Consider the following 13,355-nt stretch of genomic DNA (forward strand, 5'->3'; position numbering starts at 1 on the left):
TCGTAGCCTAAATTTTTCTGAGAAAGGTTCTATACCAGAAACTGAGGTCCGCTAAGCCCTTGAAAATGCCTACAAAGGAAATTATGCCATGTTTCTGATAAAATTAAAATTCGAAATATGCAAAAAAAAATTATTTCTTGAAACCCCGAAAACAGATGACTGCCGTAACATATTGGTTTGAAGCATTACCTCGAGTAGATATTTTGGCGCGTGTCGAGAAATGACATATTTCGAAGTTTCAGCTGAAATAATCATGACCAGAAAAGAGAGTTTGAATTTACTTTTTTATAGAATTAGTTCTGAAAAGGTACAGAACAACGGCATATCATTCCCAATTCAATAAGATTAGCATAAGATGCTGAAAATAACTATTAAGATACATATGAATGGCCTGGACAAAGTGACATTTGCTTTGGATTCTAGTTATTGGTTTATAGGATATAAATAAGTGCATATTTAGAAATACCAATATAGTCAATATCCACGCACTCAACAAAGACAAATGTCAAATTATTAAAGAAGAATTTTAAGGATTTAAAGGAAAGGCACGACGTGCATTTTTAATTACGATCTGAACTATGAACATATGAACACGTATAGTATAGTAAGTCTAATAATAATAATCGTTTCCGCAACAATTCAATCGAATCTGGGCCTTGATTTTAAGACCGTTACGGTATACCAAAGACTACGGTATATTGTAGAAGACAAAGTAGTAAATAATGCTGATTTGACTAAATATTTATAGCTACGTTTAAAGTGAAAAGTTTACTATTTTCCCTATATGATGAATATAAATATTATTAGTATCTTACCATATGCGGCTACCATAAAATCTTACATGCATAGTCATCAATTACACCTGCACGCCATTGTTAAAAGTATCTAGCAATCCACTTTAGCACCCTCCGTGATTTTCCGAGAAGTCTTCGCCCTTCCTTCCGAATTGGGTCTCAACGCCAAGGCATAAAGTACATGACAGTCAATGCGCATTTCACCATCGCCTAAGGCCCAAGTATAGAATTAGCCGATGGCCAAGAACTCGGCTTCATTTATTAGAAACCTTTTAGAATCTGTTGAATTGGATTGACTCAATGGTTACGAAACGCACACAAACGCCCGAATTGTACTATTCGAATATCCAAGAGTGGGAAATTTTCGTCAAATCGAGAGTTTAGGGTCCCAATTATTGTAGATAATCACGTAAAACTTCAAGTTATAGCCTTCAAACCCATCAAATAACAATTGTACGCGATCCCAGTAAGCAATAAGTTTCTGAAGACCTGACAATACTCATGCTTCTACGGAAGAGAAAAATGGCGAAATGCACAGTTTTTATAACCCATCATTTACGATTGTGCTCAAGGTATGGGACAGCGAAACAATGCCAGACGATTAGCAACGAGACATTATCTGTCTCATACATAAAAAGGGAGATATCACACAGTGCAGCAATTATAGAGGTATCACGTTGCTGAGTACTATCCAAAAGATATTCTCTACTATCTTGCTAAGGCGGATAACCCCATACGCCCAGAACATCATTGGCCCATACGAAAGAGGCTTCACTCCAGGCAAATCAGCAACAGATCACATTTTCTCTCTGCGGCAAGCGATGGAAAAACTGTTGGAATATGGACAACAGTTGCACCATCTGTTCATCGACTTTAAAGCCGCCTATGATAGCATAGCCAGGATAAAACTGTACACGGCCATAAAAGAATTCGGTATCACGACGAAATTAATAAGACTGACTAGGTTGACCCTGACCAATGTGCAATGCCAGATAAAAGCAGCAGGATCACTCTCAAGACCATTCGACATCAACAACGGTCTACAACAAGGAGATGCCCTATCATGCGTCCTCTTTAACCTGACCCTCGAGAAAGTGATCCGTGATGCTGAGGTAAATTCAGGAGGTACGATCCTCTTCAAGTCCACCCAACTACTGGCCTATGCTGACGATATCGACATCATGGGAAGAACCACCCGAGACGTACAAATTGCCTTCATCCAGATCGAGCAGGCAGCGCGAGATCTTGGACTGCACATCAATGAAGGCAAGACAAAATATATGGTGGCAACGTCAGCACCGAAGACGAATCAACCAACAACATCAAACCGCACTGGTCAAACACGAAGAAGAATAAGGATAGGAGAATACAACTTTGAGACCGTTGACAATTTCTCCTATCTAGGGTCGAAAATCACAACCGATAACAGCTACGATGATGAAATCCGCGCACGGTTGTTGTCAGCCAACACCATAGGGTCAAAGCTCTTACTGTACAAGACTATGATCTTGCTAGTCCTCATGTATTCCTCGGAAACTTGGGTTCTTAGCAAGAAAAATTGCGAACTCTTGGCCGCGTTCGAGAGAAGAATCCTCTGAAGAATTTTTGGCCCCTACATGAGAATGGACGATTCCGTAGCCTACACAATTACGAAATCTATAATATAAGCGATAACATGACCGTCCGGTTGTGGATAAAATCCGGCTCAATAGGTTACGGTGGGCGGGTCACTTAATTCGTATGGATGAAGATGATCCCACCCAGAAAGTCTATAAAGGCAATATCTATGGTAGAAAAAGAAGACGAGGCAGACACTGCTTAAGATGGAGCGATGGCGTAGGTCAGGACGCCAGACAGCTTTTAGGGATATCGAATTGGTGCACCTCGGCGCAAAACCGGGATGTCTGGAGTTCCTTATTAAGGCAGGCCTAGACCGGATACCGGTTGTTGGGCCGTTGATGATGATGATGATGATCATTTACGATTACTCCACCATGACTTAAAATATTCCTTGCTGATTTTAATGTCAAAGCTGCAAATGTTTGATCGATATATTTTCCACGAGGTGCGCATGTTTCCAGGAACATTACTTAGCGAAAACCATCGATGCCGCATATCAGAAACTCAAGAAAAATAGGTCCGCAAACCGTAAGGATGCTCCGTTTTGGGTTTTTCTTATGTGAGAAAATTTGGGTGCAAGGTTTTCCATTTGTACTAGAAAAAGTTAAAATATTCCTTCATGTGTTTCTATAGGTACTCTACATTTTATAACTTTTGAACTACGTCTGATTTGGCTGGTTTAACTTTCCGTTGTAATTTGAAGAAAGGCCTTTTAAAACCCTTGTAAACACTTATATAAAATTCTGTCGACAAAAACTGAAATGTGTGAACATAGAGACTTCATGATATAATCCTTATTGATAAGTAATAGTAAGTTGTAGCCGCTATAACGATGAAATTTGTTAAGTTGTGGATAAAATCCGATTCAATAGATTGGGCGGATCACTCAATCCGTATGGGTGAAGATGAACCAGCCCGGGAAGTCTATAAGGGCCTGGATCAGTTGGAGCGATGGCGTAGGCCAGGACGACAGACAACTTTCAGTGATATCGAATGGGTGGACTTCGGGGGAAAACCGGGATGTATGGAGTTCCCTCCTAAGGCAGGCCTAGATCCGATACTGGTTGTTGCGCCATTGATGATGATGATGAATAGTAAGAACATAGTATAATAATGTTCTTAATAAGTTAAAATCTTCTTAAGGGTCAGCCGATATGTTACATTCGTGGAATCAATTTTTTTGTATCAATTGTATCTAGGTATAATGCAGAGCGTGTCCGGATAGTTGAGTGGTTAGAGCACAAGGCTCTCGTACGGAACGACGAGGTTCAAATCTCACTGGCCGCAGTGGAATTTGTATCGTATTTGACGTCGAATACCAGTCGACTCAGCTATGAATGAGTACCTGAGTCAAGTCAGGGTAATAACTTCAGGCGGGCGCAATGCTGACCACTTTACCTCCTACAATGTTACCGTAGTGTACCGTTGCGGTCTTGAATGAAGTGCTCTAAGACACTTGAAGACCCTGATCCAATATGGTTTGTTGCACCAACGTAGTGTAGAATATTTGGCAAAAATGATTTTTCAATATTCTGAATCGTTCGGAAATTACAGTGTTAAACTGGTAAAGTGTCATATGTCAGATATATGTCGATCGCCTTAATGAAACATGAATTTACCCGTCCGAACGAAGTAAAAATGCCTTGATTAAAGAGCAAGAATTGACGCCAAGGCCTTACACGCCTTTTTTGAAGAAACCGAAGGTTTATGGACTAGGTGTAGCAAATTAATGGTCAGTAAAGATTTTATGTTTATTCATAATATTCTAATTTTTAATTAAAGTTTTTTTTTAACCGTTGTCGAGAAAAATGCGTGTAACGGACAGACAGGCGGACAGCCGGACAGACAATAAACCGATTTTGATAAGGTTTGGTTTTACACAAAAGTTTAACGAAGCCAATTCATGTTTGCTAAAAATAATTTCAATCATGAAGGTAAACACCCAAAACTAGTTCTGAGCAACGTCATATTTATGTGTGGATTCTTAGTAAAGGTCATTTTCATTCGTCCGAACATTATTTCCTGTAACCCAAAAATGGTCATGGTGGTGAGATGTTTTGCAGCTACATAGTAAGAATTCCACTAAGGTAGACGTTTATTTTTGTCGTTTAACACGAATCACCTTCTCGTCCTGCATCCAGTGGCATTCTTACTCAGATTCAAAGATATCGATTTGCTTCTAAGCAACTAACGCCATAGAGATTTCCTGAGCGGAAGTATTTATTCTCTTTCACTGGATACGTCGCCACGGCTTACCTGCTCACACGTGTGAAAATAATATCGACATGTGAAAATATTTACGGCGAGAAAATTAAGTGAATATGATACGTCCCCATTTCAGGCAATTCGATTCCCTTCGACACAACTAAAAAGTCGAAGCACTTCTCCGAGTTCCTTGACCTTGTCTTAATTCCCACACATCCACTCGTGTACAAAAGCTGATCCTCCGCGCAGGGAGCCAACATCAAAGGCTCCTGTAAACAATCTCAAATTGCATAACCGTAATCATAGTAACCAAGCGAATAAACAACTAGGCCGAGCGCCATCGTCATTTCTCATTTGATTGAGGCTCGACTCGCATATGGTTGACGAGCGGCCGCGTAGGTTTCTTAAGGAAAGTGTAACAATTTCAATTGAAGACAGTTGGACTGTGTTTGGGTTAGTTTCTTCGGATAATCAAGGCTTGTAAGGGAGCGAAATGACATTTGGCATGAGTGCAATCTTATATCTGTGGAGCAATTCGGAGGTGGGCACCGACATTTCTTAAGTTACCGTCACTTACCAGGTTAGTCTGGCCCGAAGAAACGCTGGCTGGAAGAGCCCCACTAACGCTCTGCTCACGGCGCTCAATGCTACCGACTTTGGATAGGCCACACTGCTCGAGTGTTTGGACGGATGGTTAGGCAGGTCGGGCTGCTCTTCGGATTTCTTGTTGCGGCTGATTTCGCTGGCCACTTGGGCTCGATTCTATCGTTTGGCCGATATTCTGATGCGCTGACCAATTGTCTCGCTCGGTACCTTTCAAATCCCCATTGACCTGAATCTGCAATCATGCACCAAATACGCAACCCATCAAATCCACGCGAGGCAACGAGAGCGGCCTGCCGCAACACGAAAGATACCAAGACCCTGGGTCCGAGCGGAACGCGGGCAGTGGGCAAAGCGGACTTGGCGCTTCGAGGCTGGAGGTCGTCCAGTGGTTAGTGCATTCGTTTGCTGCCTCCAGTGAATGTGTGCCCACTTTTCGGGCTGGCGACAAAGCGATTTCCGATTTCTTTCAGAACGACAGCTACTTGGCCCAATTTAGCGCTGGCGGTCGGTCGGAATGGGAATTCGGGGCGCGGATTATCTTCTTGGCGAGAAGTGGTCGACACGAGACTGCAGAATGGAATGAAGTCAAGTAGAAGTAATTGGGGCAGCGTGAAATTGGGGCCAATTACATCCTCAGAGTGTGAGTGTTTCCGACGAGATTGAAACGCTGCACCACCCGTCCAAAGCGATGAACCATTGTTTAGAGGACGGCGGCTGGGGGAATGCGTGTCCAGTAAGGTCCTTGTCCTCGTGGGGCTGCTGCAACAACAGCCGTTGGGGAGAGTCCGTGGTTCGTCCGTATCCAATGAGTGTCTTGCGAAACAGCCTCGGTTTCAGTGGATGCCCGTGCAGCTGGAGTTGGAGCGGTGCGCGCAACGGGTCACAAGAAGGCACTCGACGTCGAGATCAAACATTTAGCAATAGCTATACAAGAAATCAAAAATTCAAAAGCACACACAATTGGGCCGCACGCACATGCACATAACACGACGCTGGGACCGCGTTCGCGACCGAATCGCCCGTTCGACTCCAACACTCGCGCAACTACGAAAGCTCTTTGCAATGCATGTAATTAGGTCAACAGGTTTTGAAATTTTTCTTCTTCGTTTTACTTCATTATTTCTTCGTTTTTCGCGTCTCGCGCTCTGTTTTGCCTGCAGCCAGCCGTTCCATGGACTTACTATGCCTGCTGCAATTTGTGTCGACAATCTGATCGCATAGGGGCTGGCGAGGCGCGATTCGTTCAGCGCGGTTTTATCACAGAATTTATCAATTTGTACAAGTTCCTGACTCGGTTAGGGCTTCTTTCTCCCTGAACGGTGTCCGCGGGGGCTTGTCCTGCGATGACAACGTAACCCTTCGGGAAAAGGTCGCGCTCCTAAGGTCCGCACTCCCGACCACTTGCCAGACAACGTCCTGCGAAGTCGTGGCCAACGAAAAGGGAACACAGGCCCGGAAAATGGAAAATTAAAAAAAAAGTTTCCACGGCAATTCGACGAGGAAAACTGACAAAATGATACGGAAACGTCATAAACGTCGCCCCACACGCACGTTTTTGGGGGTGGCTGTCACTTGTCGTAGGTTCAGTGGCGTCGTCGAAGGGCGGCGTGGGACATGCGCAGCGCAAATACGGCAACGGCAGAGCGTGTCGATGGCGAGCGACGAGCGGCGAATTGAACGCAATAAAATCAAAAGCGCGACTGACAGACACGGCTCGAACCACGGACAGAATAACGAGAATCAACAAAACAGAAACACACGACGGCGCGAGGCGGGCGCGAGCGAGTCTGGGCTCCAAATCTCAGTGTTTTCAGCTCTGGCGGAGCGGCTTCGGGTCCACATGCTAGGTCTCGGGCTGGTTTGTTGCTGCTGCGCTCGCAATCGCGGCCATGCGGACTGCAACTGGGTTCGCGGCCGCTGGGCTGGGGAGCGGGTTCCCACGCTCTCGTGCGCAATTCTGGCTCGAGCGTCGGCTGAATGGGCTCCCCGATGGACTCGGGAGTGTTGACTTTTGACTTCACTGGTGTAATCGGCGCTCCCCTCTAGGCATTCCGCCACATGGTTGTTCCACTTTCTCCGGTCTGTTGACTCATTGCGCGCTCCCGTGACGTCGCGCCGTCCCGCGGGGCACATATAAATAAGTTTTCGGGGCCACTGCTCCGGCCGCGGCACGAATAACAACAGGCAAAAGTCGGCTTTTTGACATTCCGCCGTGTTGTCAGGCCGATTGGGGGAGGCTTTTCTGTCGGGGATGGGATTACGTACGTCACTTCCGGATCGAACGTCTTCCGGTATAAACACTGGAAGGTATGGAAGACGGTTAGACGTCACGAAGCTGTGCCCCAATAGACATGACGACAAAAACCAAACGAAGCAGCTAAAACAACAGGAGCAATTCAGGAATATTTATTTCACACGAGATAAGCATGACTTCCGGATACGTCTATTCTGCGGTGGTGTAATGTGTGCTTCCGTGGTGAAGCTTTTCCAAGACTAAAACCAAATTCGAGCGCTTTCCAATTTTACATATATTCACCCCTTCTGGTTCTGGCTTGGACTTATCAATTTAAAAGCGCGGACCTATTTCAATTAAGTGTATTTTGCAGAAGGTAATGATTGCAAGCTGAAAGCAACTTTAACCATTGGTATTATTTTAATGGAGAATTACGGAATTGGGATTCGGAAAATAATGACATATAATGAACGGGGCAGTGACGGTTTCCATGGCCGCCGGACGGATTTTGGCTAATGGCTCAAAATAAGACTAAAAAATTCGGCAGGTTTTGTGTATTGATTATATAAGCATATTTAAGTGAGCATTTGTCCCATTTGTACCTAGTTCATGACTTTTGCACATTTGGTTTGTCAAACCATTCACTTTAGCATGATACTTACATTCAAAGCGTTAGTATGCAAGAAATTTGCATAAAAGTGACAATTCTGATCTATTATAATTCTGGGCCGCCATATTGTTTTTCAGATGAGTTGAGTAGTCTCTAGGAACGGGTCCTTGAAGTAACTGACTCTTTTTGGAACCCCGCACTCCTCCCCTTTGCAACCAATGCCAACATTAATATCGGTTTAGGAAATTACTAATCGCTCTTTCATTTGATACCCCACATAACTATACTTGGTGACAAAAATTACACCCCCTTAAACTTAACATGGCATTATGTTACTCACTGCTTGCAATGGGATTGACTGGTCCCACCATTCTACTGAATTTCGGATCAATACGAGTAATCGTTTCTGAAATAATAGGTTTGACAGACAGTCGGATGGACAGACAAGCAGTCAACCTATTTTAATAAATTTTTAATTTTCAGAAAAGCTTAATAAAAATTAAAAATTTTCTATATCTTGCTTCATTTTCCAAATATTGAAACTTGAAGCTTTTGAATTGGCTCATATTCCTATATTCCAGGGCCATCGAATTATGTACACTAAGAAAATTTTGATATATATATTGTCTTTTGAGCTGTAAAATCAAATTAATTATGCTTCGAAAAGGATAAAAAGGTAATTAATTTATTAAAAATAAATATATTTATTCTGGCGTACGGCAGAGTGTATGAAGATTGTAGAATCCCTGTTTGCTTCCATTCGTTGCTTAAGTGGCAGAAGACCATCAGTTCAGACCTTAAAATATTGTGGTTGGTTCTTACTGCCTTTCGCGGAGTGCAAGGGTCTAGGACTTTTGTCCATTACCACTCCCCAAACAGTCACCGAAGTTGGATGGTCAACAGTTAGTTGAACGCAGGAAGAATGGTACTTTCCTCATGATCGTGGTCGAACGGAAACAAATTGTTCTGTAAATGCCATCAAAGTGAATTAGGCGCTAAATGGTAAAATCCGGCATCTGCCGAGATTGTGATAACTCGGAAATAATAATAATAATAATCGTTGGCGCAACAATCCATATTAGATCAGGCCCTTTAAGTGTGTTAGAGCACTTCATTCAAGACTGTAACGGTACACTACAGTACACTGTAGGAGGCAATGTGATCAGCATTGCGCTCCTCCGAGACTAGCACCCTTGATTTGACTCAAGTACTCATTCACAGCTGAGTCGGCTGGCATCCGATATCCAATCACGATAACAAATCTTTCTGGCACCAGTGAGATTTGAACCGCGACCTTCCACTACGACAGCCCAGCGCTCTAACCACTTAAGCTATCCGGACACTGTCGGCACTAAGGAGTTAAAAAAAACAAAATTAGCCGGAGTTAACTTTTGTATTGTAATAGCAAATACTTTGAAATTACTGTCAATTCGAGTCCTACCCTTCCTTGTCAAATTTAGTGAATCTTTAATATTGCTTTGCGAAATTTCATCGTCTCTTATGAATTTTGGCGTTTTTGTGCAACTATATAATTTTAGACCAGCTTCAGCTCATCGAAGCTTCAATGTTCGGAAGATCTCATCAGCCTCCAGATTTTTTTGGACTTTCTTAAAAGTTGATTTGCGGTTCTCCAGCAATTTGCCAACACAATGCCGTCTTTTCTCTGCGCGATTTGGCGTTTGCCCTTACAGTTTAACTGGAGACTTGGTGGATCGCTCTTGCCTTCATAGATATTTTTACCATATGTAGAAAGTCTATTCACATTTACTCCTAAAACCCTAATAACCCCTAAACGGGCAATTCCTCAATAACTATGCAATTTACTACAAATGAGAGCAAGAGTGGCTCCCTTTTTGCTGCTGGAATATGAGCTTTTCTGCTCGTACTGTCAGTCACACGATTTTACTATAACTTGAAGAAAACGCACATTTTTTAAGCCGCTTACCTTTAAAACTATTAAAATATGTTGATTTAGTAATTATTCACAACGATGTCAAACGTTTTGCAGATATTTCACAAACAAATGACCTGTTTTACCAATGTATGATAATGCTACAAACCACGGCCCGCAATGATGTCTACTCTTTTCTGCAGCTCGTTTTTTTTTCTGTAACATATTTCAGCGTAAAGCAAACTGTATAGGTATGTTTTCTAGTGACAATAGGGAGTACAAAGGTGGACAAATAATTCGAAGTTGATGCATATTGAAAAGTGTACATATCACAAAACCACATTCACTAAATTTCATAGTTGCATTGGAATCAGTGGTGTTCATAATTCGCTAACACTGTACTGTATATTTCGTTACGTTTACCGTGGGCCTGCGAATTGATAACGGATTCTGGCTTAATGGCGTAAAAACCTCTAAAATAATAAGTAGACATTTTAGATATCTCCTTTGGTTTTCTAATTATTGAAGGTGGACGCGGGTTTTAATGATGTATTTTTGGTCAAATAAATCAAAATGAAATGGAAATATATAAAATTTTGACTTTCGACACCTTATTATTATTCTGTTAAGGGAAAGTCGCACCGCGTCCGTGAAGAACTATTGTGCCCCTTTTACTGGTTATAGTGTACCTATTGATCATAGTATCTCAAGCAGGCCTGTAACCGTTAGGAACTTTAGTATGTTCCCCATTTCCAGATGTTTCAGCTTTGCATCTGGTATTAAGTGTTCTCCCAGATGTCTCGACCTACTTTGCACAAGTGCCGGACACTGTCCCAGGACGTGTATAGAGGTTTCGTCCTTCTCCTCACAAAACCTGCAGGCAGTCTCCGTAGATATCCCTAGCTGCCCTAGGTGATAGTTCAGCCGACAATGACCAGTGAGAATTCCCATTATGATTCGGAGGTTCTTTTTGGTGAGGTTTAAGCAATCCTTTGTACGCATGGGTTCGTATCCCCCAATAAGCACCCTGGACTGCTCCATCCCTGGTAGGCCCGCCCAATATAGTTCCCTGAACCGTTTCTCTTCATTTCTTAGATTCATAGCCATGAAACCGTTTCCGATTCCACAGAAGGGTTCTGGCCCGTGTAAAGGCGTCCCTGCTCCCTTCTTGGCTAGTTCATCCGCTGCCTCGTTGCCTTCCAACCCAGCATGGCCTGGAACCCAAAGTATCCAGACCTTGTTGGACGAGCCGAGTGTATTCAGTCTCTCAAGGCATTCTCATACCAGTTTAGAGTTCACCTGGTTGGACCTAAGTGCCTTGATCGCTGTTTGGCTATCGGTGAGAATAGCTATGTTCTGCCCCCTGTAGTTCCTTTGCAGATTAAGGGTAGGTAGGTATCAGTGGCCGCTCCGAGGAGCCCAATTAGCGCTTTGGTGCGCCGTTTTGATGCCACAAACTCCCAAGACCGTGACTGTTGTTATAGGAACAGGGAAGCGGAGTCCAGCTGGCTCGGATCCTCAGAGCCAGCCCGTAGCATTCACGAAGGAAAGCAGCTCTCCGACCCTGCAGCTAGAAATCTCACTAAGGTCCCCAAAGAATGGTTTACCCAGTGTCCGCAGCCTGACTCGAGCTAGAGCCGGGCAATCGCAGAGAAAGTGCATGAGGGTTTCCCTTCCTTCTCCGCAGCTTCGGCAATGCGAGTTGTAGGGTAAGCCGAGCCTAGCGGCATGGTCCCCTATGGGCCAGTGCCCCGTGCAGACCGCCGTAATCTTGAATGCATTTGCACGCGTCTGGCACAGGAGCTCTCGTGATCGGGCTATGTTATAAGCGGGCCAAATTCTCCTTGATTTGGCACAGTTTGTAAGCCTTCGCCATCTCAGGCCCGCGGCTGCTAGGTAGTGCGAGTAGACTCGGCCCCCAACAGCCGCCAGCGGAACACCGACTGTGTTCCCCGAGGGACTGCCAAGAGCAGAGCCTTGCCTGGCCAATCCGTCAGCCCGCTCATTCCCTTCTATGTTCCTATGCCCGGGAACCCAGAGGAGAGTGATCTTGAGCGTGCCGCCCAGATGGTTGAGCGTGTCTCTGCACTGCCCCACCAACCGGGAAGATGTCGTCGTTGAGTACAAGGCCTTGATGGCCGCTTGGCTGTCGGTCAGAATGGCTATGTTACGCTTGGGACTCGAATCACGCTCCAGCCATCGACAGACTTCCAATATCGCCAGTACTTCCGCCTGGAATACACTGGTGAAACCTGGAAGACCATACGACTTGGATACACCGTGTGTATTCGAGAAAACCCCCGCGCCGACTCCATAGGCCATCTTTGATCCGTCCGTAAAGAATACCGTGTCATAGTCTTGCAACACGCCGCCGGTCTTCCACTTTGCCCTGGTTGGAAGGTCCACAGCAAAGTTTCTCGTGAAGTTCAGCTTGCGTGTGACATAGTCCGTGGGGGATGCCCAGATTTCTCGAGGTATTTCATCTAGAATGTTGCTGTGGCCATAGGACTTCGCTGCCCAGCATCCGGACTCACGCAGTCTTACGGCACTGCACGCTGCAACATATTTGATGTGGAGGTCAAGGGGGAGGAGATGCAGGAGTACATTGAGAGCATCTGCCGGGCAAGACTGCAGAGCCCCCGTAGCACCTGCACACGCGGTTCTTTGAATCCTATTAAGCTTCGTTCTATTGTATTTCTTCTTCAAAGCCTGCCACCATACAATAGATCCGTACGTCAGGATCGGACGCACTACAGCGGTGTACATCCAGAGAACCATCCTCGGCTGGAGACCCCATTTCCTGGCAAAGGTTCTCTTACAGGCATAGAAGGCTATACAGGCCTTCTTAACCCTCAGTTCTATGTTCAACCTCCAATTTAGCTTAGGATCCAGGATTACACCCAAATACTTCACATTAGAGGAAAGAACCAATCTTTGTTCATTCAGCCGTGGTAGATGGAATTCAGGTATCCTTGTCTTGGTGGTGAATAGCATCAGTTGCGTTTTGGTTGGGTTTATGCTGAGTCCGCATCTTGCGGCCCACAGGCACACCTTTCGCAACGCTCCTTCCATAATGTCGCTCATAATGGACAGAAACATCCCAGATACTAGTATCACCAAGTCGTCGGCATACGCCACCACCTTCACCCCGCTGCTGTCTAATGTACGTAAAATTTTGTCCATTACTATTAACCAGAGCACCGGTGAGATAGCACCACCCTGGGGCGTGCCTCTGTTCACAGCTCTGGTCAAGTGGTTGCCTCCCAGATCGGATTGGATTATCCTGGTACTCAGCATGGATATAATCCAATGCGTGAGATACCCCTCCAATCCAATACCGGTCAAGGCTTCCTTGATGGCGTTGGTACTGACGTTGTTGAAGGCTCCTTCTATATC

At 44.6% G+C, this 13,355-nt stretch overlaps 1 protein-coding gene across 1 annotated transcript in view; it reads right to left on the reverse strand.

Annotated features, from left to right (window-relative positions):
• Positions 1-7,198, reverse strand: part of LOC119654647 (zinc finger protein ztf-16) — a 52,697-nt gene extending 45,499 nt beyond the window's left edge. The window contains exon 1 of the mRNA XM_038060127.1: positions 5,197-7,198. The gene's annotated coding sequence lies outside the window, so the exon portion shown is untranslated. The remainder of the gene's footprint in view (positions 1-5,196) is intronic.
• Between the last annotated feature and the right edge of the window lie 6,157 nt (positions 7,199-13,355).

The sequence above is a fragment of the Hermetia illucens genome, chromosome 4, assembly GCF_905115235.1.
Source record: "Hermetia illucens chromosome 4, iHerIll2.2.curated.20191125, whole genome shotgun sequence".
NCBI classification, from domain to species: domain Eukaryota; kingdom Metazoa; phylum Arthropoda; class Insecta; order Diptera; family Stratiomyidae; genus Hermetia; species Hermetia illucens.